Raw genomic sequence first — 22,343 nt, 5'->3', positions numbered from 1 at the left:
GTAGAGGGGAGGCAAAATACAAAATAGGGAAATGTCTACGTATTTTTTAAAAAGGCTGCCAATAAAACTTTAAAAAAAATAAGTCAGGGAAAAGAATACTGCATTTTAGAGTAAGTTCCTATCCATATCTTAATGCTTCCTTATATAAGAGCTCTACTCTTACTCTACTCTAGAGGATGGATCAATGTGGGATAAAGTATCCTTGGTTTGAGCTCCCATAGAGTACAGATCCTATGCAGAGTCCAGACAAATGCTTAGAAATAAAATACTAAAACATTACATTGTGTCATAATTTTTAGGAAAGCCCATGTGGTCCCTTGACTCACCCACCCTCTACCACTGGGGAAAATGAAACACCTTCTAGAGTATGCCTTGGTGGCAGAAAGCGTAAACTCCAACGACAATGGTGAGTAAGCTGTTTTATATTGTGGCTGGATCAGTTTTTCCAGGCATTTCTGTGCCCTCCACTCCATACTTCTAGAGAATGATGCTTGGAGTTGCAGCTGGAATAACTTTCTAGGTAGCTCTTTGACTCCCCCTTAGCCATTATTGTCTGAAACTTTGCCTCTGTTGCTGTCAATCAGTCAACTCTGTCTCCTGGCTGTTAGTCCCTTTAGCTCCATTTCTACAGCAATGAATCACAGCCAGTCTCCATCGCTGTAACTATAGCTCTGCCCTTACAGCTGTTGACTGGCCTCAGGTTTCTCACCGTGGTTCTTTTTTCCCTAAGACCTCTGCTTCAGGTAAGTGTTCTTTTAGAATTAGCCCTCCCAACCAGTTTTGGAGCTGGTATGGAGGGGGAAAGAAAGATATTGTCAATTGCATTTTAGAATTAAGTTTTTCATACACCATTCAGGCTACATGCCGAGGAGTAATTCAGCATGTTCTTGGGTCTTTTTTTTTTACCTGAGTCACAGGCTTAGACAACCCCTAAAGGTCCCCTTATGCAGTTGCTGTGAAACCCTTTTGCCCTATCTCTCCACCTGGGTGAGATGTTCCATTACTTCTCTTCCCATTAAGTCTCCAATCCTTACTACTATCTGGAATAGGAAAAGTGATTTTTCTCTTCTTTCCTGCCTCAGTGGACAACTCTTTCTTTCTCCTTTAGTGTTTTAATTTTTTTTTAATTTAGAAGTTTTATTGATGTATCTGTTCTTACATTATATACATTTACTGATTTTTTCCACTTTGTGATAGGCCTCTTGTAACAACAGTAAACACACATCCCCACCTTTGATGGTCTTTTCAACTCCCACGGTTTCCTGCCATATAAATGTTCTAGAATCTTTTATAAAACTCAAGGAGGCAGGCACAAGAAATCCCTTTCTCTGATGGCACTTTTTCCTATCCCTGCAAAGTCCTTATCCCTTTTCGGAGCACTTCAAGGATTTCATACAAGGAGTACTTCAAGGATTCATGTGATTTCATTGATGTGAGATTCACTTCAATGCTCCAGATCATAACTTTCTGTGCCCTAGTAGATACTCTGTGAGATACTTTGAATCTAAAATTTATCATTATGTTTTGAGCCTTCTGATGATAAATTACAAAATCTAAAACTATCTATAATTGTTAAATTGGAAGGAGGAAGGGCAGGAAACATCATTCTTCACCAAGTGGGAGTTATATCAGTGATTCAAAGGATTGTTTAAAATGAGGAAAAGAATCAACATAACTAATTATATTAAAAGCCAAAACATCAATAGGAGGATAGCAGAGTAGGGCAAGAAGCTTTCTCACCCTCCTATTATCCTCCACAAATAACCAAAAATACTGCCACAGAATTAATGCTAAACAGACAGGAGTTGGGAGTGAACCTGAACATCCTGGAACAACTAGGGAGGAAAGTTTCTAACTTCCCTGGCTTCAGTCCCATCTCTGAGGACCCTGGGGTCAGGAACCGAGCAAATAGACTAGCATTCCCACCATATTTTCTGAGCTCTGGAGCTTCCATCCCTGAGGATTCCACTAGAATCTGCAGCTGGAGGGCCCTGGGAGTAGCTGTGTCTCCTGCAGTCTCCCTGCTGGCCCATAGCTGAAGATTAAAGGAGTGGGCATCACAGAATCTATAGTCATCATGCCCTAAGGGCAAGAACTCAAACCTCATTGTTAGCAAACAACTGACTTTGGAAGCAGGAGGAACATGGACTAGATATCTGCTCTACCCAAGGCTGCTACAGTTGGAGAGGAGGAGTGAGGACAGAGCACACACCAGTGAATGTGGTTACAGAAGAACTAGGTCCTTGGTTGCTGCCACAGGGGAAGGCAGAATGGCTGCTTTTAGTTGCAGTGGCAGAATTATCCGTGGCTCTGGTTGGAGCACCTGAGATCAATCATAGACTGGGGTTTGAGTGGGAGACTGGGAGTACAAATGACCCTAGACTATAAAACTAGAATAACTAAATAGGACCCAAGAAAAAGCAAAGACAAGAAAAATTCTGAAAGCTGAGGTTACACACCTTAGTATACTTGGAACCCTGGGCCTCCAGCAAAAAGTCAATAATTAAATCTATTGTCCTGGTCACTAAAATTAAAAATAAATAAAAATGAGCAAATGAAGGAGAACTACTAATAGTTAATATGAGGACAGAGAAGACCTCAGCTCAAACTTTGAGTACAGTGAAGTAAAAATACCTACTTCAAAAACAGCAAAGAAACACAATAAATGATCACAAGCTCAAAAAGAGCTTTTTTGAAGGACTTTAAAAAGACCTCAAAAACTAAATGAGAGAAGTTGAGGAAAATTTAGGAAAAAATAAGAGCAATGCAAGAAAATTATGAAAGATCACTCAAATGGAAAATGAGATGCAGAAATTCATGGGAAAATAATCTATTAAGAACCAGAGTTGGACTAGGGGAAATGAATGATTTCCCAAGACAACAAGAAATAATGAAGCAAAATCGAAAGAATGAAATAATAGAAGAGTATATGAAACATCTTATCACAAAAACAACCAACCTGGAAAATAAATCAAGAAGAAACAATATAAGAATACTTGGGCTTCCAGAAAGTTATGATAAAAATAAAGAGTTTAGTCACCATATTCCAAGCAATCATACTGCCCAGAAATTCTAGAATCAGAATGTAAAATTTAAATTGAAAGAATCCACCAAACACCACCTCAAAAAAAAACAAAGATGAAAATATACAGGGACATCATTACTAAGTTCTGTATCTCCCAGATTAAGGAATAAATTTTGTAAGCAACATTAAAAAAAACAATTTAAACACTATGGAGCTAGAGTCAGAATACCATAGGACTTAGCAGCCATGACATTAAAAGAACCCAGGACATGGAACACAGCATTTGGTAGGGCAAAAGAACTGGGCTTATAGCCAAGAATAACATACCCAGCAAAGATAAATTTTAAAAGGTTAAAAATAGAAATTTGACAAACTAAAGAAGTTTCAACTGTTTTCTGGGAGAAAACCCAAAATTTAGCAGAAAATCTGATCTACAAGAAACATACAAAGGTAATGAAAGATTAATCATAAGCAGCCCATAAGGTTGAATCATTTGATTATTATATGGGAAAATGTAATCTATGACATCATTGCTTGGGTATTTTGAAGGGGTGTGTATGGATGGAAGCCTTGAGGTCGAGGTGAATGTAATAGATTGGCTGAAATGGTAGTAGAATAGACCAAGAGGGGGCAGGATGGAACGGCTGTCTTATATGGAGGAAGAATGAGAAAAGAAACTGCCATAGAAAAGAGAAGGGAGTGGGAGCTGGTAGTACTAGAATCCTACTCTCATAAGATCTGTAATAAAGAGAGAAGAACATAAACAATTAGAAGGATAAACATTTTAACATACAGAGAAACAGGAGGGAAAGAAGATGGAATAAGGGGAGGACTGGGAGACTGAAGGAATAAGAGAAGGAAGGGGGTATTAAGAAAAAGGAGGGCAAAGGGATAAAAAAGGAGAGGGATGAAAGGGATACTTAAAAGCAGTATAAATCAAGAGGTGGGAGGGTAAGGTGAAGGATAAGGAAGGGATTCTTGGGACATGATAGGGAGGAAACTTTAGAGTCAAAGTTATATCAAGAAGTAGGAGGGCACAGTTGGGGGAATAAGGAAGGGATTTGGGGGAAGATAGATAGAATAAGAATTAAAAGATAAGGGGAAAAGGACAAGGGAGGGACCTTTGGAAAGGTGAATCTACTTAGAACTAGGAAGGCAAGGGGAGAAGACAAGGAAAGATGTGGGAAGAGGGGTGTGAACTGGAGAGGTATTAGTCAAAGAAAATTGAACATCTGAGGAGGGTTACAGTGGAAAGAAAGGAAAAGGGAGACAAATAATAAGTAAAAAGGGAGTTGATGGAAATACACAGTTAGTAGCTATTGCATTACATGTAAATGGGATGGATTCACCCATGGGAAGAAAATGAACAGCAGAAGGATAAAAATTGGGACCTGGCAATGTGTTATTTACAAGAAAAACATTGAAAATGGGTTGACACACATAGAGTGAAGGTGAAGGACTAGAGCAGAATATGCTATGCTGTAAATGATTGACAGAAAGCAGGGAGAGTAGTCATGATCTCTAACAGAGTTGGGTAAAATTGATATAATAGGAAGGGATGAACAGGGTAAGTAACTATAGTATGTTAAGGGGTACTATAGATAATGAACCACTATTAATATTGGATCTATATGTACCATGAGTTATAGCATCCATTTTTTAAAGGAAAAATTAGAGACATATGGAAATGGATAACAAAATAACCATAATGGGAGACTAATTTTTCCCTCTAAAAATTAAAAAAATCTAACCAAAAAATAAATAAAAAAGAAATTAGGAAGATGACTAGAACTTTAGGTCAGTTAAATATGATAGATATCAAGAAAGCCCCTACATTCCAGCACGAGGTTAGTAGTGGATCTAAGCCTGAGCATACACATAATCCAAACATAGTTTCTGGTGGAACAATAATGGTTTAAAAAGCTTAAATGTTCTCCAAAAGTCTTACTTTAACACATCATCACACTATGAAGGCAATTCTGCATTCCTGAGGGGTTGTGGCATTGGAACAAAAGTTCCACTGGGTCTGACCAAGCTAGAAAGGCTTGGTTTTAGAAAAAGTACGGTTGTGGCAACAGATTATCTCTGCTAACTAAGGACCAATCTAGCTAAGTATGTCCCTGGTAATATATGTTAACTGAAAACTAGTCAGGTTACATTGATCAAATTAAATGCTAATAGGAACATGAAGAAAGCAGCCTAATATTATATTGCTAGAGCAGTTGTGAATTGTTTTTTTGAAAACAAGATGAGAATATACACTAAGAGCTATAAAGCTGTTGGTGTTCATTGACCTAAGAATCATATTACTAGGATTAAGCTCTAAAAGCATTATTGAAATAATAAAAGTTATGTATGTATGAAAATACTAATGGAAAAACAAGATAATTAGAAATCACACAAATACAATGACTGGGAGAAATGACTGAATAGATTGTGATATTTAAATGTAATGGGTTTAATTATATTATTAGAAGTTACAATATTGGAAATAGAAAGAAAACAAGGGAAATATATGAAGAGATGTAAAGAAAAGAGAATGAGTAATACATACTATGATTACATTTTTAAAATAACAGCACAAAATTAAGAAAAAAAAGTATCAAAGTAAAATAAATTCAAAGGGACCTCAAAAGTAGATGTTTATATTAGTATACATATATAATTTACATATTTTATACAAATTATAAACAATGTGGAGTTTATAGTTTTGCACATAATTTTTCAAACATATTTGTTTAAATGTATTTTGGTGGTTGTTGTCAACATTACTAAGTACATAATAAAAAAAATTTTAACACATTCAAAACTATGTGATGTTATGTCTCAATATGTGTCTCAATAGACACAGAAAAAATCTTTGACAAAGTACAACACCTTCTTATAGTAAAAGATCTACAAAGTATACACATAGAGAGATCTTTTTAAAATATAAGATATAAAACCAAAAGCAGGTTTTATATGCAATGGAGATACACTAGAACCTTTTCCAGTAAATACAGAAGTGAAACAAGAATGCCCACTCTCCCCACTATTATTTGATATGGTTCTGGAAATGCTCACCACAAAGAGCAAAGCTGTAGGATCCAAAAAAACTTCAAAAATCTATATAATAATAAAATATAGAAAAGGTCTATGTAATGATGACAGAACACAAGAAATAATCATAGGAAAGGAAATCTTAGTCCAAATAACTACAAAATTCATAAAATATCTGGGGACTGACCTACTTAGATATGAAAGATTAATTTACAAAGTTCTCTTTAAAGAATAAAGAACAACTTAAATATCTGGAGGAATATTCAGAGATCATGGTTAGGCCATGCCAATATAATAAAAATTACTATTATCAAAACTAATTTAAACTTTTAATGTTATACCAATAAGATTATCAAGGGGATACTTTGTAGATTTTTTAAAAAATAACAAAATTCATTTGGAAAAACAAGAGCACTAGAATATCAAGGGAAATGACAGAGTGAAATTGGTACAAAGGGGAAATAGCACTTCCAGACCTTAAAGTGTATTATAAAGCAACAGTCATCAAAACCATCTGGTATTGGTTTAAAAAAGAGAGAGTGAGATTAATGAAACAGACTAGATAAGAGAGAATTAGGCTTAGACCAATATCTTATACAATATTTCACAATACATTCTAAATGGATATGTGACCTTAATATTAAAAGTCTATACTATATAATAAAAGAATTAGAAGTTAAATAGATCATATATTTCTCACAGTCATGAGTAGAAGTATATTTTTAACCAAACAATATAGAAGCAATTCCAAAAGATGAAAAGATAACTTTGATTACTTGCAAAACTTCTGCACAGACAAAATTACTGTACCTGGGATAAGAAAGTTGGAGAATGAGGGGGAAAAAAATCTTTATATCAAATTTCTCTGATAAGGGTTTGGTATTTAAGACAAATCAAAATACACATACACATATATGTTAATAGCCATTCTCCAATAGATAAGTGATCAAAGGATATGAGCAACAGTTTTTAAAAGAAGAATTGCAAAGTATTCACATTCATATGAAAGAAGGCCCCAAATCACTAAAAATAAGAGAAAGCAAATCAAGATAACTCTAAGGTTTTATCTTATACTCTTATACCAACAAATGGCAATAGTCAATGTTGGAGGAATTGTAGAATATAGATACACTGGTACATTGTTGTTGGAGCTGTGGGATGGTATAAATATTTTGGGAAATGATGTGGAATTATGCAAATGAAGTTACTTAAATGTCCATACCTTCGGAACCAGACATTCCATTATTGGGCTTATACTCTAAGGAATCCACCAAGAAGAAGAAAGTCTCATATACTCAAAAATATTTACAGCAGCACTTTTTTTTGTTAGCTAAGAATTGGAAACAAAGTCAATACTTGTAATAGGGAGTATGACTAAACAAATTGTGGTACATGTATGTAATGGAATATTTCTGTGCTATAAGAAATTATGTGTATGAGGAAAACAGAGAAGCATGATCTATATGAATTGATGCAAACCAAATTAAGCAAAACCAAGAAAAAAATTTGCATAGTAACTCTGTAATAGTTCAGTCATTTTCCAGTTATGTTCAACTTTTTTATGACAACATTTGGGCATTTATTGGCAAAGATACTAGAGTGGTGTGACACTTCCTTCTCTAGCTATTTTTTGAGATGAGGAAACTGAGGCAAACAAGGTTAGGTGACCAGGGTCATATAGCTAGTAGGTATCTGAGGTCATATTTGAACTCAGGTTTTCCTAACTCTAGGCATAGTACTCTATTCACTGCTCCACCTAGCTGCCCACCATACCTCAACAATGTAAATTCAAGGAACAATTAGACACCAAAAGATCAAAAACAAATGCAATAAAATTATAAAGATCAAGCAGGACTCAGATGAAGAAATAAGTGAGGACACTTCAAAACTACCCCTTTGTGGAGGTGGGAGGCCCAGAGGTGTTATACGCTGCTCATGTTTTCAGATTTTTTCTATGTATTGATTAGTTGTATGGATTTTTTTCCTCTCTAAAAAATATCATTTGTTATATAGGATGAGTAGCTAGGTGGTACAGTGGATAGAGCACCAGGTCTGGAGTCAGTAAGATGAGTTCAAATCTGACCTCAGAGACTTACTAGCTATGTGACTCTGGACAAATCACTCAACCCCATTTGCTTCAGTTCCTCATCTGCAAATGAGCTGGAGAAACCACTCCAGTATCTTTGCCAAGAAAACCCCAAGTGGTATTAGAAAAAGCCAGACATGACTGAAACAACAATGTTATTCAACATAAAAAATCTGGGATGACTTTCTGGGAAGGGAATGATGAGGGTTATTTGGCATAACTATGATGATGTAAGAAACAAAAGATATCAATAAAAACTTTTTAAAAGTTTGATTGATTTCACTTTTATGTTATAATCATTTCTCAATATCCCTTCTTCTTACCTCTAACCCCACCAAAATACTTCATTATCAAAAAGAATAACAACAGTTACACAGCATAATGGATTACTGTGTTAGACTTGAAATCACAAAGACTTGGGTTCAAATACTGCCTTGAACATTTACCTGCTATGTGAAAGTAGGTAAGTATTTTATCCTTCCTTCCCCCTTTTTCTATAAAGTTGGAATCATAAAAACCTTCCAGGACTGTTTAGAAGATCAATAAATGAGAATATTTGGAAATCACTTTGTAAGTTTTAAATTGTTACATAAATGAGTTTTTATTGTTAATAAAACAAAACCAACATATACAGTTCTCTCAATTTACACAGTGACTGACAGCATCTAGAACATTCTCCACTTCTCTACAGGGAGGAGGGAAGTGTGTTTATCACCTAACCTCTGGAATCAAGATTGGTCATTGTTCGGTCAATATATGGGTACCTGTTATCTGAGGTCAGCTATCTTTTAGTATCATTTTTGTTCACTGAAGTTGTTGGGTTCTTCTGGTTCTGCTTCCTTTACTCTGTATCAATTCATTCAAGTCTTTCTCTACTTCTCCAAATTCTTCATATACATTATTTCTTATGATGCAATAGTAATTCATTATATTCATATGGGATGGCTTGTCCAATCATTCCCCCAACATATGGATATCTCATAATCATTGTACTTTTTAAAAAACAACAAAATTAGAGCTTTAAAGGAGGAAACGTGTGCTTGCTTCAGCAGCTCATATACTAAAAGGGGAAGCTTTGGCTACCTAGAAAACTCTCTTCTTGGCATCATCTCCTTCCCAGATGATGTCCAATAAAAGAGGTGTGACTGTAGCCACCTTGTTTCTTAACACAGTCAAACCAACCTCTCCTCCTGAGAGCAGTTCTAGAGACTGACATTTGCTCCAAGGACCCAGAGTAATGCTTTTGGAGGTTCTAGTCATGCTTTCTTCTCAGTGTCCACATTTGTTTAACAGTTTAGCATTGTTTGTATTATGCTGTTTGGAGATTGGGCGGGGGAGTAAAAACCACCGCAAGCAGCTCTATTCTTTAAATTTGATCCTCAGCCCATACAACAAATGACCTTTCTTCTCCTTAGGCCAGTTTAAAAAAACACACCTTCCCATGTCTGTTGTTAATTCCTCAATGACAGAGCCCCAAATGGAGGGACCAGGGAGACATTCCGGTTGCTTAGGTGAATAATAAACATGTGATGAGTGTGGAAACCTGGATTTATGCAGGGGAATGTTGTTGCTGTTGGGTTCCCAGTGTTCTTTCCTGTAGTGTAGTCTGTTTTAAGTCACCCAAACGTAGGACCAGCTTAATTATCACACCATCAAAAATGCTGGATTAGTTAGGAGGAAGCCAAAGAAGGGGAGAGACTCGGGAAAGACACAGAGGAATTGGGGGTCTTGTCCTTCTATCCAAAATCACTCTAGAGGCAACAAAGTCCCCACTGACAGATCTTTTAGGAGGATAAACAGCAGAGGGAAAATGAATTCCCAGAGTAAGGAAAGTGGCTTGCTCACTGTTTGGTTTCAGCATTGTGATATGGCTGTATAAATGAATACCAAGTTAGAATAGAGTTGAAAGATTTTTATGACTGAACCAGCTGGGAAGATGAAATAATGCTGTTGTTCCAGTATCAGGATTTTAGAATTGATTAACAAATGGGGCCATGGAGAACAAGAAGAAAAGACAGAGACTGAGAAAGACCCACCCAGAAAAAAGTTTCTTTGAAGCCTCCTCAAACTGTCTTAATCCCTATTTCTGGAAGTCAGCAAAAGAAATAAGAAAAAAAAACGAGTGAGAAAAAATGATAATATGTAGGCACCGTAAGTTCATGTTGTGCATATTAGCTATGTAAATATTGGCATATTTGTGACAAAAGCAATGTCGAAAATACAAGTGTGTATTTAGCCTTAAGCCTTTAAAAGTCTTTCAAAATGTGTTTTAGCCTTAACCTAAAATAGGTACTTAAACATTTTCATGCATTTTAATTTCTCTCTGTTTAATGGTCCATTTTAGATGTATATGTATGTATAATATGTGTGTGTGTTTAGTATGTGGGTTTTATGTGTCTTAAGGGAGTTGTTCTTTTGCAATTGTACTTTGTGTGTGTCTGTGTAAATGAAGTCACTCATAAATGAATACTTTATATGGAGATTTTTAGGGTGTAGATGGTGTGTGTTTAAGAAAATGGAAGGAATTGGGCTTGGAGAATACCAATCTATTAGGGGATTGCATGCATCTGAGAGATATTTGTGTGTATGTGAACCAGGGCCTTGTGTTGTAAATTTTTTAGTCATCAAGAACTGTGAAAAGAACAAATTTGATCTCTCAAATGCAATCCAAAATTTGAATCCAAAAATGAAGATAAGGGGGCCTGGAGGTGAGAGAGGAATGAATAGCATGGCTGTATTTAATGTTCTTGGATGACAGTTAGGTGACTTGGATTCTCCCTCAGTTCTTGCCTTGCTAAGTGCTTTTGAGTATGTCCTTTATCCCCATTTACAGGAGTAACTAAAATCGCCATCTCTGTCTCCTGCTTCCCTCTCAGGGATATACTGAACAAACTGGATTAATGAGATAATAATGGTCAGGACTCTGCTGGGTGAGTACACTAGTTTTAGGGGAAGCTTTCATGCCAATAGGGAATTTTCAGTTCATAAATGGTACACTTGAGGCCTGAAAAAATGAGGCAGCCACTTAGTTCATTAATATGTTCATAAAGACCTAGTCAGGGCTTGCTGTGATATCATGTTTGTTTAATGTAAAAGGATGTTAGTACATACAGTAAAGGAGACTATCCTATAGGATAAAAATACTATTGGACTAGAGGTTTGTTGAAGGGAATGCCTCAAGATGATTTGTTTTGGCCAGTTGTTTGGAATGGGGAAGCAGAAGGCCTAAAAATAGATAATGCCCCATTTTACAAATCATAACCAATTTAGAGTTGGAAGGAACCTTACAAACTGGCCAATCCTGCCCGGTCTTTTCACATGAGGAAACTGAGGCCTAGAGAGATCAAATGACTTCAATAGCAAGGGTAATGAATGAGTGGAAATTAGCACTTCACTTGAACCAGTTCCTCTATCAATCTTCCCAGTGAGGAAACAAGACTCACATAGATAAAACAAAGATGTGAACAAGACAGTAAATGATATGATACGATGTGAACGCAGGGGTTTTTGTTGTTGTTTTTTGTTTTGTTTTGTTTTGTTTTGTTTTGTTTTGTTTTTTTACTCCAAGCCCAGGATTCTTTGCAGTACACCATACTCCCTTAAAAGTTTTTTTCCCCCTTTTTTTTCTGTAAACTGGCATCTAGGCTACAAAAAGTGTCCCCTAGTAGATATCTCTGTGAAGGGGAGTCTTTATGGGGGTTGATGGAGAGGGAAAGACGTAGTTTGGCTTAGTGGGGAGGCTCGGAGAACCATTGCTTCTGTGTCTGGGTGCGGTGCTCCCCACCGGAAAGATCTGGGCGCGGGGGCTGAGCACAGACAGGGGAGAGTCGGTGGGTGTGTACAGGGGAGGGGGCCGAGAATCTCTCCTCCCCAAGCGTGCTCGGGGTAAAGCGAAATAAGGCTCCAAGCAGCAGCTGCCTCAGTCGGATACCCGCTCCCCCCCGCGCGCCGGCTGCAGGCGGGATCCTCCGCGAGGCGCCGCGCGCCCCTCAGCGCCCCAACTCCCCGCGACCCTTTCACCTCGCGCGCGGGCCTCGCCCCGCCCCACCCCGCCTGGGGGCCGAGAGCGCCGCAACCCGCGGGGAGGAGGAGGGGGAGACAAGAAGAGACTGGAGGAAAGGACGGCGGGGGATTGGGGGGAGAGGGGAATCGCTCAGCCACTGGTGCCTCCGCAGCCGCCCGCAGGCTCGGCTCGGAGACGCAGAAGCTTCTTTCCAGCAGCCCGTGGTGAGTACAGAAACCATCAACCTTATCCCCGCGCTCGCGCGCGCGCACACACACACACACACACACACACACTTACACACACACACACACTTACACACACACGCCTCCCACGCGCTCACGCTGGCCCCAGGGGTGGGGAGGTGAAGCGAAATAAGTGACTGCGCCGGGAGCTTAAGGGTCGTGGGTCGGGGACTTGTGGGCTAAGCCTTCCCGCCGTCCTGGCCCCATACCGCAGCCGAGGAAGGGTGCTTCTCTGAACACATAGCCCCAGAGTGAGCCTTCAAACACCGCCTCCAGGGTTAAGGAGGCTGCCTTCGGGGCCATTGGCCACTAGCGTCCACGGAAGCGCGGAGCTGCCCGCGTGCGCTGTTCCCTGGACTGACCGAGCCGAGGGGGCTGAGCGCGCGGGCAGTGGGAGTCGAGTGAGCTGGACTGGCCCGGTGCTGTGCGGGGCGACCTCCGTCAGTCAGTGCCCCGGAGCCCTGGGAAAGAGTCTGGCGCAGTGTTGATCTGGAGTGTGGGGAAGAAGAGCGGCCTGTGGGGCTGCTCCTGCGGTGCCTGGGGCTTTGCAGAGGAAGCCTCTGCGCTGCAGATTACAGATCAGCTACCTCTGGAGACGGTGACCGGGGCAGCACTAGCAAACCTGGTCCAGGTGGCCAGAGCCGCGTCATTGCCTGGCTAATGAGACAGTGGACAAGTACTGGGCTAGCGAGGGAGGGAGGGAACGCAGTGGGACGCTATCCCTGATCCGGCTGACGGCAGAGTGCTGACAGGCGCCAGGTGTGGAAACCTTCCTGCGTGCGCCCCGAGACTGCAGAGGAGAGAAGGGGTCAGAGAAGGATAGCCGAGTCCGCACCCAGTGCAGGAGGAGGATCGGTTAGCCTTAGGTAAGTTTGCGGGTTTGTGGGGACTAAAGCGTTCCTGCCGGGCAGGGACGGAGGAGATGCTAAGGACAAGCTGGCGCTGCTAACTCTTAGGAGCCAACAGCCGACCAGACGTCCTCTCTTTGAAACTTGCTTTAGGTTCAGAAAGCCTAGGTCTGAGGTGATCTAGCTGGTCCTACTGTGACCTCTCCTATCAGCCCCACTAGATAGCCGCGCTTTGTTACTTCCTTCCCGGGCTGGGAACGGGACCCCGAAATAATTGTTTTTTGTTACCTCGTAACGCAGACCCTAGCGTAGAGTTAGGTGCTTAAAAACAGTCAGTCTGTGTATTTGTTTCTTTTAAATTTATTATTGTCGAACCAAGGAAACCAAAGAATGGGATTTTTATGCTGCAGTCCAAAAACTTAAGTGTGTTGGTTTTAGCTCGTGAGTTTTGTTTTTGTTTTTCCAGTCCAAAATAAATAACCTAGTGCCGAAAAAGTCCTTTAAGTGCAAATGCATAAGTGCCAAAGGTCGGGTAACTACCTCTCTGACTACCGCAACAGCAAAAACAGCCTCGGGGTGAAAACACTTGTACCCCCCGGAGTCCACTATTGCTTTTCAGTTGGCTTAACTGTAAGGACTGTTCCAAGGATCTGGGCACTGGGAGAGGTGAAGCCGACTGATCATGCGGGATTGGGAATCTAAAAATAAAACTCATGCTGAACTTTACGAATACAGTGTTGAGAATTGCCACGTAATCTTTACCTTTTTTTTTTAACAAACAAAAAATATACATTCATATAAATCACAGCCGTTTCAGTGACATTTAATTACCTGATGCAGTGAAATGAGTTAATACTAAACTTGTTTCCAGAGCTGTTCTTAAGGCTTAAGGGAGTTTGAAAGTGATTTACAAACATCAAGTAAGCATTTGAGTGTTAAATTATGTCTGAGTTAGGGAATACCCTCTAAAGGAAATTTTTTGCCCAGGGTACAATTGCTGAGTGGTGTTTTTCCTCCCATTCATGTAATGGTATGTTTTTTTCTGTCCTGAAATTTTCATTGTTAAACTACATGTATACAGCCAATAAAGTGTTTTGAGTTTGCTTAAAATTTATTAGCAGGATCCTGCAAACACTTCATTCATCCTCTAATATATAGTACCTGACAGAAGTAGGCTGAAAGAGTATTTGAACAGTGTTAAAGCAGTTCCTCTCTTGAAATAATTGCAATTCAAGAATTTTTCTAAAACCATCTTTTCTCTTGCTTGTTAATCTTTCTCTGAAGTAGAAATCTGACATAAATATATGGTGCTATTGTTCTTTCTTTCTCTCTCTTCTCTCCCTGTTCCCAAATCTCCCCTCCCCTCAAAAAAATATCGCTAGAGTACCTGAGTCTTTAGACATGCAGCTATGTCAGTCTTCTGATGCGGGAAAGATGATACTTAATTTGGATGGCTATCTAAGGCAAATTTGGATTTCCTTTGCAACGGACTACAGTTAGCTTTTGCTGGAGCAAGTAACTAGCTTCAAAAATTCCCTAAGACAGATTCCACTAAAATCCTATGTGAAATCATTAAAAGATTCCCAGGACAGCTAGATTAAAAGAAGAAGAAATGAGATAGTACAGTAATGAATATTTTCTGAAGCATTTTTATTCCTCATTTAACTTGGGGTTTGAAAATTAACTCTGTCTTAGTTTATACTTGATTAGATAAGACTTCTCTTCAATTATTTCTCCTTGCTCTTTTCCTTGCCTATATATACAGGGTGTCCCAAAAGTCTTAGGGCAGTTTTACGCTGCCAAAGCCTAAAACTGTCCTAAAACTTTTGGGAACACTTGCTTGGTATGTAGACATGAATATTTTTCTATTAACTGATTAAAGGAAATCAGATTGTTAGGGTAAATTGTATCTTCCTCTTAAATTTCATAATCTCCTATCTGAATGATTTGTTGTAAAGAGCTCACAAGGTGTCTTGGGTTGGGGGCTTATTACGTCATGTCCATTTAGCCAAATATAGAAGGTTGAATGTTGGCAACATCTGTCATTATTTCTGTTGTTTTAAGCTGCCGAGAGACATCGTTAGCCATATTCAAGAGTGTAAATGAATCAAACTAAGCTGCTATTGGAAGATTGGAGATATTGTCGAAAGGCATTTGTGAGCTAACTGCATTTTTTAAATGGGTGCGTGCTTGCAGTATAGCAGTGTAAGCATATCCTTGGGTAGACACAAGTAGGTTTGTGTAAAATGTACACACTCAACTTGTGTTCATTTTAAAAAGGCATGAAGTCCCAAGTACAAGATCTGTCCTTTCTGGCAAAGAAGAAACCAGTTTCCTTATTTTTTCAGTTACCTTTCCAAAGATAACTTTGCTCAAAGACAAGAGACAGGTTATACTGAGATCTGACTAGAACTAGCTCTGATGGGATTGCATGTCCCTGTGAATTGAGTCTCCCCACCCTTTTACCAGACTTCTGCTGCCAGATGTTTTTTAGGTGTCCTCAGCTGGAGTGCCCAGTTTGACGCTAATTAGCCTAACCATAAACTCCTTGTATAATAAAGTCGAAGGTTGTTATGCTTAATGTGTGGAATTGACTGCAGATTATGATGACTCGGAGCAGGGGGGAAGTGCCTTCTGTATTCATGAGAAAATGAGAGATGTGAAGTGTTGTTGTTGTTGATATTTTCAATGCCTGGGGGAAGGGTGACATATAATTAGGATCGGAGGACTTTGAGATACCCTAGGAACCTTAGGAGTCATGCTATCCAGTCTCTTTATTTTACCATTGAGGAACTTGAGCTTGGGGAATGAATTGCCCAAGCTTCAACAGAGAGCAAGCAGCACAGTCACAAAACAAATCCCGGGCTTCAGTACTATTTCCAGTATACTGTCTCTTACTAGTGAGCAGACAAAGGCCTGCTGCAGTTAGATTTTTTTTTTTTTAATACAGATCGGCCAAATTCATTCTTTTCTCTGTGGTACACTATGAAAACGCAGTGAGATGTCATGGAAATAGACTTGGAGGCACAACATACTTTGGCCAAGGAGGAAAAAAAAGTCAAATTTACATGAAGTGGTAGCTTTTGATGCGTTTTGGGTTGCTATCTGCACCTTGAAGGAAATCATCATCGAAGAATAGTAGTTGGGATAACATAACATTCATCCTCAGTACCTCAGTTCCCCCATTTGGTAAAACAGGATGTTAATTCTTGTAGGTCCATTGTGGAATAAGCACTTTGTAAACCCTAAAGCCCTTTAGAAGTATGAACTATGAATATGATTAAAATGCATAGTTAAAAGAATACAAATATAGATCATAATGTCTGCTGTTTCTGGAAGCAGAGTCCATAATTCCACGTAAGGAAAGATGGGTCAGTGTGTGTCTGGAGGGGAAGGAAGATTTATGTTTTCCAACTGGACTTGGGAGATTAAACAAAGACCCCTGACTTGGTACCCTCTGCTGGCATTAACTTTTCTGCAAAAGGGAAACAGAAATTGAAGAGTCCTTTTAAAAGGAGGGTAGTGAATAGCCTAATGTGGTTTCTCCTTATCTCTATTGTTGTTGGGTTTAACAGTCAATAACTTCCAAGGCCAAAAATCTCCACTTGCCAGAGGGTGCTGCCAGGACAGTTCTCTCTGGTGGCAGAACAAACTTTTTTCTTTATACACATCTCCCTGCCTTACTCCTTGCCTAAGTGTCTAACCCCAGTAAGGACACTGAGCTGTGAAAACACTGGACTGTTGACAGAAAAAGCACACTCACATCCCCCCTTCCATCCTCCCCCGTCCCACAACAAGTCTTTCCAAAATGGTTCCTTTTGGTCTGTTGTAGTTGTTAGCAGGGGACAGGAAATAATTGGCCAGTGACTGCCTTAATTCACTTAAGACAATGCCTTATTTTCTTTATTTGCAGATCTTAACTCCTTTAATGGTGTTTAACCAACACCCTGGTTTAGGGTGGGGCTAAGCCCCCTTCAATTAGGTGAGACCTCATTGCTGTGACATACCGGTGATTGACAATAGCTGCTCACTGGGGACTGACCCTGGGAATCCATCCTTGCCCTCTCATAATGGAATAGAGCTGAGTAATAATCGCTTACAATGCTATAGAGCCTTAAGGAGTAACTTGTTTGTAATCCTGATGAAAATATTTTTAAAGTAAGAAGAGTACATTATGCTTAGAGAGAAAAGGAAACTTTAAAGCTCTGGTCTGAATTCTTTCTTTTCACCCCCTTGCTTACTTACTATCTTATTCATTCATTGCTTTGTTCAGTCTCTGTTTACTCTGATTTTAATTGTTTTGGAGAAAAAAGATGGGAGTGAGCTATTTGTGCTCAGTGCCAATATAGAATATTTGGAGCTTTTTCAATATCTCTATACGTACTGGATATTGTGATTAAGGAAGCTATAAAAGTCAAAGACACTTTTTCTCCTAAACTCTACTGCAGAGATTTGTTAACAGAAGAAAACAGAAATCAAGCATTTAGATAACAAGGGTGTTGTACTTTATCTGGAAGTCAAAATATTCTGGAAATGCTTCCTGGGATAGGATACTCAGTTAAACCTGATATTTTCACTTGTTTCTTCCATCATAAAATTGGTACAAATTTAAATTAGCCACACTTGATACATTTCAATTTCAGGATATCAGCTAAGTGGGAATCCAGAAACTGTGTCATAAGAGGGGAGGAAATAGCCATGTTTGCATGGAGGATAATAGTTTACAATTGGATTTGTGCTTCAGTCAGTGTAGTTACATTGTAGAACATCTGAAGAAGAAATCATGAGCAATGATTAGCCGGCATAGAGAATTGTAACAATTTCTTTATGAATTAAATGTAAAGTATTCTAAACCTAGGAGTTGAGGGATGGTGTGTATGTTAAAATATCAGTAGTGATGGTGTGATATTGGTGTGAAGGACAGCCATAATGAATATCTCCTTGTCCATAGATACACCTCAGCACACACTAGGGAGGACTGTAATTATTATCGCTGGTTGGGGAGCTTGGTCTCTGAAAAGCTTGTATCTGATTGAAAATATGATACATTCGAAATCTCAACCCGGAACTTTGATCTATTTCTGATGGCCACCAAAAAGGTCTCAGTTTTGACTGACTGAACTAGTTGTTGCTATTTGTTCTTATGTGATACAATATTTCTATATTGTAAACAATGAAAGTAATTACTGTCTCAGTTATGGCAGAGGCTCCATTATTGGCCAGCACCAAAGGGATTTTTATTTTATTAATGCTAAAACAGTTAACAAACAACTTACCAATATAGGTGTCATATAACAATATCTGTCTTAACGAGTTTTTCCAATGTATATGCTCTAAATTATAGTTCTTATTTTTCTTTGTGTACCCAGTAAACATATTTACAGCTTCATGGCATCATGGATAAAGAGCTGGCCTCTTACCCAGGAAGCTGAGTTCAAGTCCCACTTTTGACATCTATTGGCTGTGTGCTCTGGGGTTACTATAGAGATTGGAAGGGGCTTGTGTTGGTAAAGGGAGTTTCCTCCTCTGGGAATTCTTTAGTCTAAAGAAATCATGGGTTCATTCCTCATCCCTTTTGTCTATATTCATCTGTCTATTATATCTCATCCCCAACTTGGCGACTGGGTAATGAATTTTTTAACCACAGAAAGTTATGAAATTAAGTCGTATACTTCATTAGGTATTTGCAGAATGAGCACCCACACCAGTCACAGTGATTTTAAAATTAAATACATGAAGTATGTAGAGTATTCCAGAGGGAATTGTCTTTTTTATGAATTTAGCTCAAGAAATTAAGAACAAAATGAATTTATTTCCCAGAAAGAAAGGGCAAATTTGCAACATTCCATCATCATGGGAGGGGGAAAGGGGAAGCCGAATGACACGTAAACACAGCAGTCTACTCCTCTCTCATTTCATCTCCTAGACTGTCAGTTACTCCTTTCTGTATTCCTCTCTGAAGTACATTACAGCCTGTGAGCTGAAAAGGCATTTTCATTTTGTAAAGGAGAGAGGCTCATGCCAGAGCTTCGCGTCTGTTTCAACAATCACTGTTTCTGTAACATACCTACGTGGGGTTTCATGGTCAGATGTGGCCGTGCCAATAGGAAAATTACAGAGGGAAAAGGATGTTGAAAACATTGACTCTTCTGTGAAGAAATGGGGAAAACATGAACAAATCCAGCATTTAAAAAAATTACTTTAACACGAGCTTAGAGCATTACTGTTCAAATGCTATCAAAAAGTGACTGTGGCTGATTAGCAGACCCCAAGTTACCAAGAATCTCCAAATTGCTTTTTGCTGCTGGAGCAAAGTGTTCCGCCACATCGTGTGGGCATTATTTAATACCGTATAGATGGCAGTTTATTTTTTTTTGACCCAAAATGAGAAAACATAGGGAATTCTCCAATGCTTTTTTACAGGCTGCTATTATGGAGAAAGCAGCCAAACCAGAAAGTATTAGATCATGGGCTTTAAATGCATAAATAAGCACTTCTAACTTCTAAGGTCACCAAAAAAGCAAGGCTGAAACCACCAACACCACTAACCCACCGCAAACTCCAGGAGCCCCAGGGGAATGACCTCAGCCAGGCCCAACTTCCTGTCTGTGTGACTGACATTTTTGGTGGGTGTAGGTGCAGAGAAGGGGCTTCTAAGACTGTTAGCAGCTCTGCAGAAAAAGAATGGGGGTCAGGTTAGGGAAAGTCTAGGGATTTGGTTTCGGTTCTGAAAAACTGAAAAGCAGGTGAAGAGTCCTTTGGTATTAAATAGCATTAAAAAGATCCAGACTGGGAGCTTGGAGATTAGGGTCAGAAGTTTAGAACTAACAGGAATCTTTTGAGATCATCTAATCCAATCCCCTTCATTTTTCATATGGGGACACTGAGGCCAAGAAAAGGAAAGTGACAACCTAGGTCTTTTTAAATAAGTTGCAGACTCAGAATTTGAATTCAGGTATTCTAGCTAAAGATCCACTTATCTCTCCATTCCATCCAAACTACCTAAGATTAATTTGTCTTTTAAAATTGTTATTCTTTTGTTTTTATGTCATAGTTATTTCCCATTAACAATTTACGTCCCAAACTTTGAACCTCTCTTTGTAACAAAGCCAAGACAAAACAAATTGGCATTACCTACCATGTTTAATATCCATAGTCCCCATCTCTACTTAGATGAGAAAGCAATATTTCCTTATTGCTTATTTCAGACCATGTCTATTGGTCTTTCAGGTCTTTCAGTCTTCAGCTCTTTTCTAATATTATCATTTACATTTTTGTAATCATTGTCAGTATCTTTTTGGTCCTGCTTTCTTCATTTTCTATAACTTCCTATGGATCTGTCCATGCTTTTCTGAATTCCTCGTAGTCATTATTTTTGTGGTGTTTTAATATACTAGTACATTTATATTCTATAATTTGTTCAGCTATTTCCCAAACAGTGGGTACCCGTTTTGTTTTGTTTTTTAAACAAGTTTTTTGCTTGACTCTGTTACTAATTGGAGTTTAGCATGTTCTACTGAGATCTCATCATTCAATGGCCTGGAATGTAGCCTGGAACCTCTCATAGATCATTCACTGGTGTGTGGTCTAGGAAGAAGAAGATTTGGGGTGAAATGATAAAGGATTATTTCTTCTGCCAGAGGCATGTGTTAATCCTGGTTTATGTGTAATAGGTTCAGTTATAGGGAAACAAGTTTAATGCAAGAGATATTTTCTCTGCTTTAATTTAATGAGATACTTTCCTCACAACAGCCTTGGAAAGTTGATAGTTAGAAATGTTATCCCCACTTTTCAGTGTCATAGAAGGGAAGTGAGAGTAGAGATCAGATTCTGGGACTTAATGCTGAAAAAAAGACCTTAGGAAACAGTGGATCAGCTAGATGGTACAGAGGATAGAGCACCAGTCTTGGAGTCAGAAGGTCCTGGATTCAAATTTGGTCTCAGATATTTCTTAGCTGTGTGACCCTGTCAAGTCACTTAACCCCACTTGCCTAGCCCTTGCCCTTTTGTTTTAGAATTGTTTCTAAAAGAGAACATGGGTTTAAGAAAGGAAGAAAGAAAAGAAAAACATAACATCATAGCTTTTAGAGTTTGAAGGCACTACAGGAATCATCTAGTCCAACCTCTTCTGTAAAATGAGGAAATTTAGGCCTATGACTTGCCCAGGATCACTCAGGTTGGTATATCAGAGTCAGGATTTTTCTTTCTAGATTCTTTTGATGCTAAATCCAGTGCTCTTTCTGTGATACCACTTCCACTGGCAGATCACATATCTATTAAGGATTGAAGCTCAGAGATTGGAACACAGGACTTGCTGCTTCAAGTTTTAATACTTTCTACTGGTGACTATCAGAACTCCTCTCTGAACCCCATTTCTTATCTAGCTTTACTAAGATTGAATGGAAGGATGAGGTGGTGGGAATTAGGAGAGTCTTCTGTTAGATATTCCTTGATTTGCTAACTAGACTGTGTCATGCCATAACAAGTTGTGACTTGCTGCCTTCTGTTGAAAACAGTCTAAGGGCAGAGTCTTGGCACCATCCAGTGAAGAATAGGAGAGATTGTTTACATCCTGCCAGTGATGGGTAAAGGCTATATTATTACCATCTTGCTAAACAGACTCTGCTCACTATGATGTGGAGTTAATGGTTGGGGTAGAGAGAGTATAAAGAATTTCTTCAACTCAGCAAATGTATTAAACACTGGAAATGCCTCTAGGATTACTCAGACACCCACAAAAAAGACAACTGGGGAGAGACACAGGAGTGGACTTGGGGGAACAGAATGACTTTTTTTTAGTGGTTTGCATCCAGGGAAGAGTCACGTCAGACCTCTCCCTGTTTCCCACTTCCCCCAGTGTTGTTTGATATATATTGGAAGGAATCCCCTTTCCAGGAAAATTTTGCTGTTTTGTTTTTTCAAATTAAAGGAAAAAAAACTTTTTACTTTTTCTCTTAAACACATAAACGAATCTTTTTCACAACAATTGAGTTTCCTGTGGTTGATCTTATAGATCCCATTAATTGTGAATTCAATAAGATATTTGCTGCTCATACCTTTTGGGGAAACATCCTAAAAATATTAGCCTGGAGGTCTT

The 22,343-nt window shown here is 39.0% G+C and overlaps 1 protein-coding gene across 1 annotated transcript in view; it reads left to right on the top strand.

The window, feature by feature from the left end:
* Positions 1 to 12,045: 12,045 nt before the first annotated feature.
* Positions 12,046 to 22,343, top strand: part of EYA2 (EYA transcriptional coactivator and phosphatase 2) — a 264,430-nt gene continuing 254,132 nt past the window's right edge. Inside the window, exon 1 of the mRNA XM_007475803.3 lies at positions 12,046 to 12,377. The gene's annotated coding sequence lies outside the window, so the exon portion shown is untranslated. The remainder of the gene's footprint in view (positions 12,378 to 22,343) is intronic.

Source organism: Monodelphis domestica, chromosome 1 (genome assembly GCF_027887165.1).
Source record: "Monodelphis domestica isolate mMonDom1 chromosome 1, mMonDom1.pri, whole genome shotgun sequence".
Lineage (NCBI taxonomy): Eukaryota > Metazoa > Chordata > Mammalia > Didelphimorphia > Didelphidae > Monodelphis > Monodelphis domestica.
This window is presented reverse-complemented; position numbering and strand designations above follow the sequence as displayed.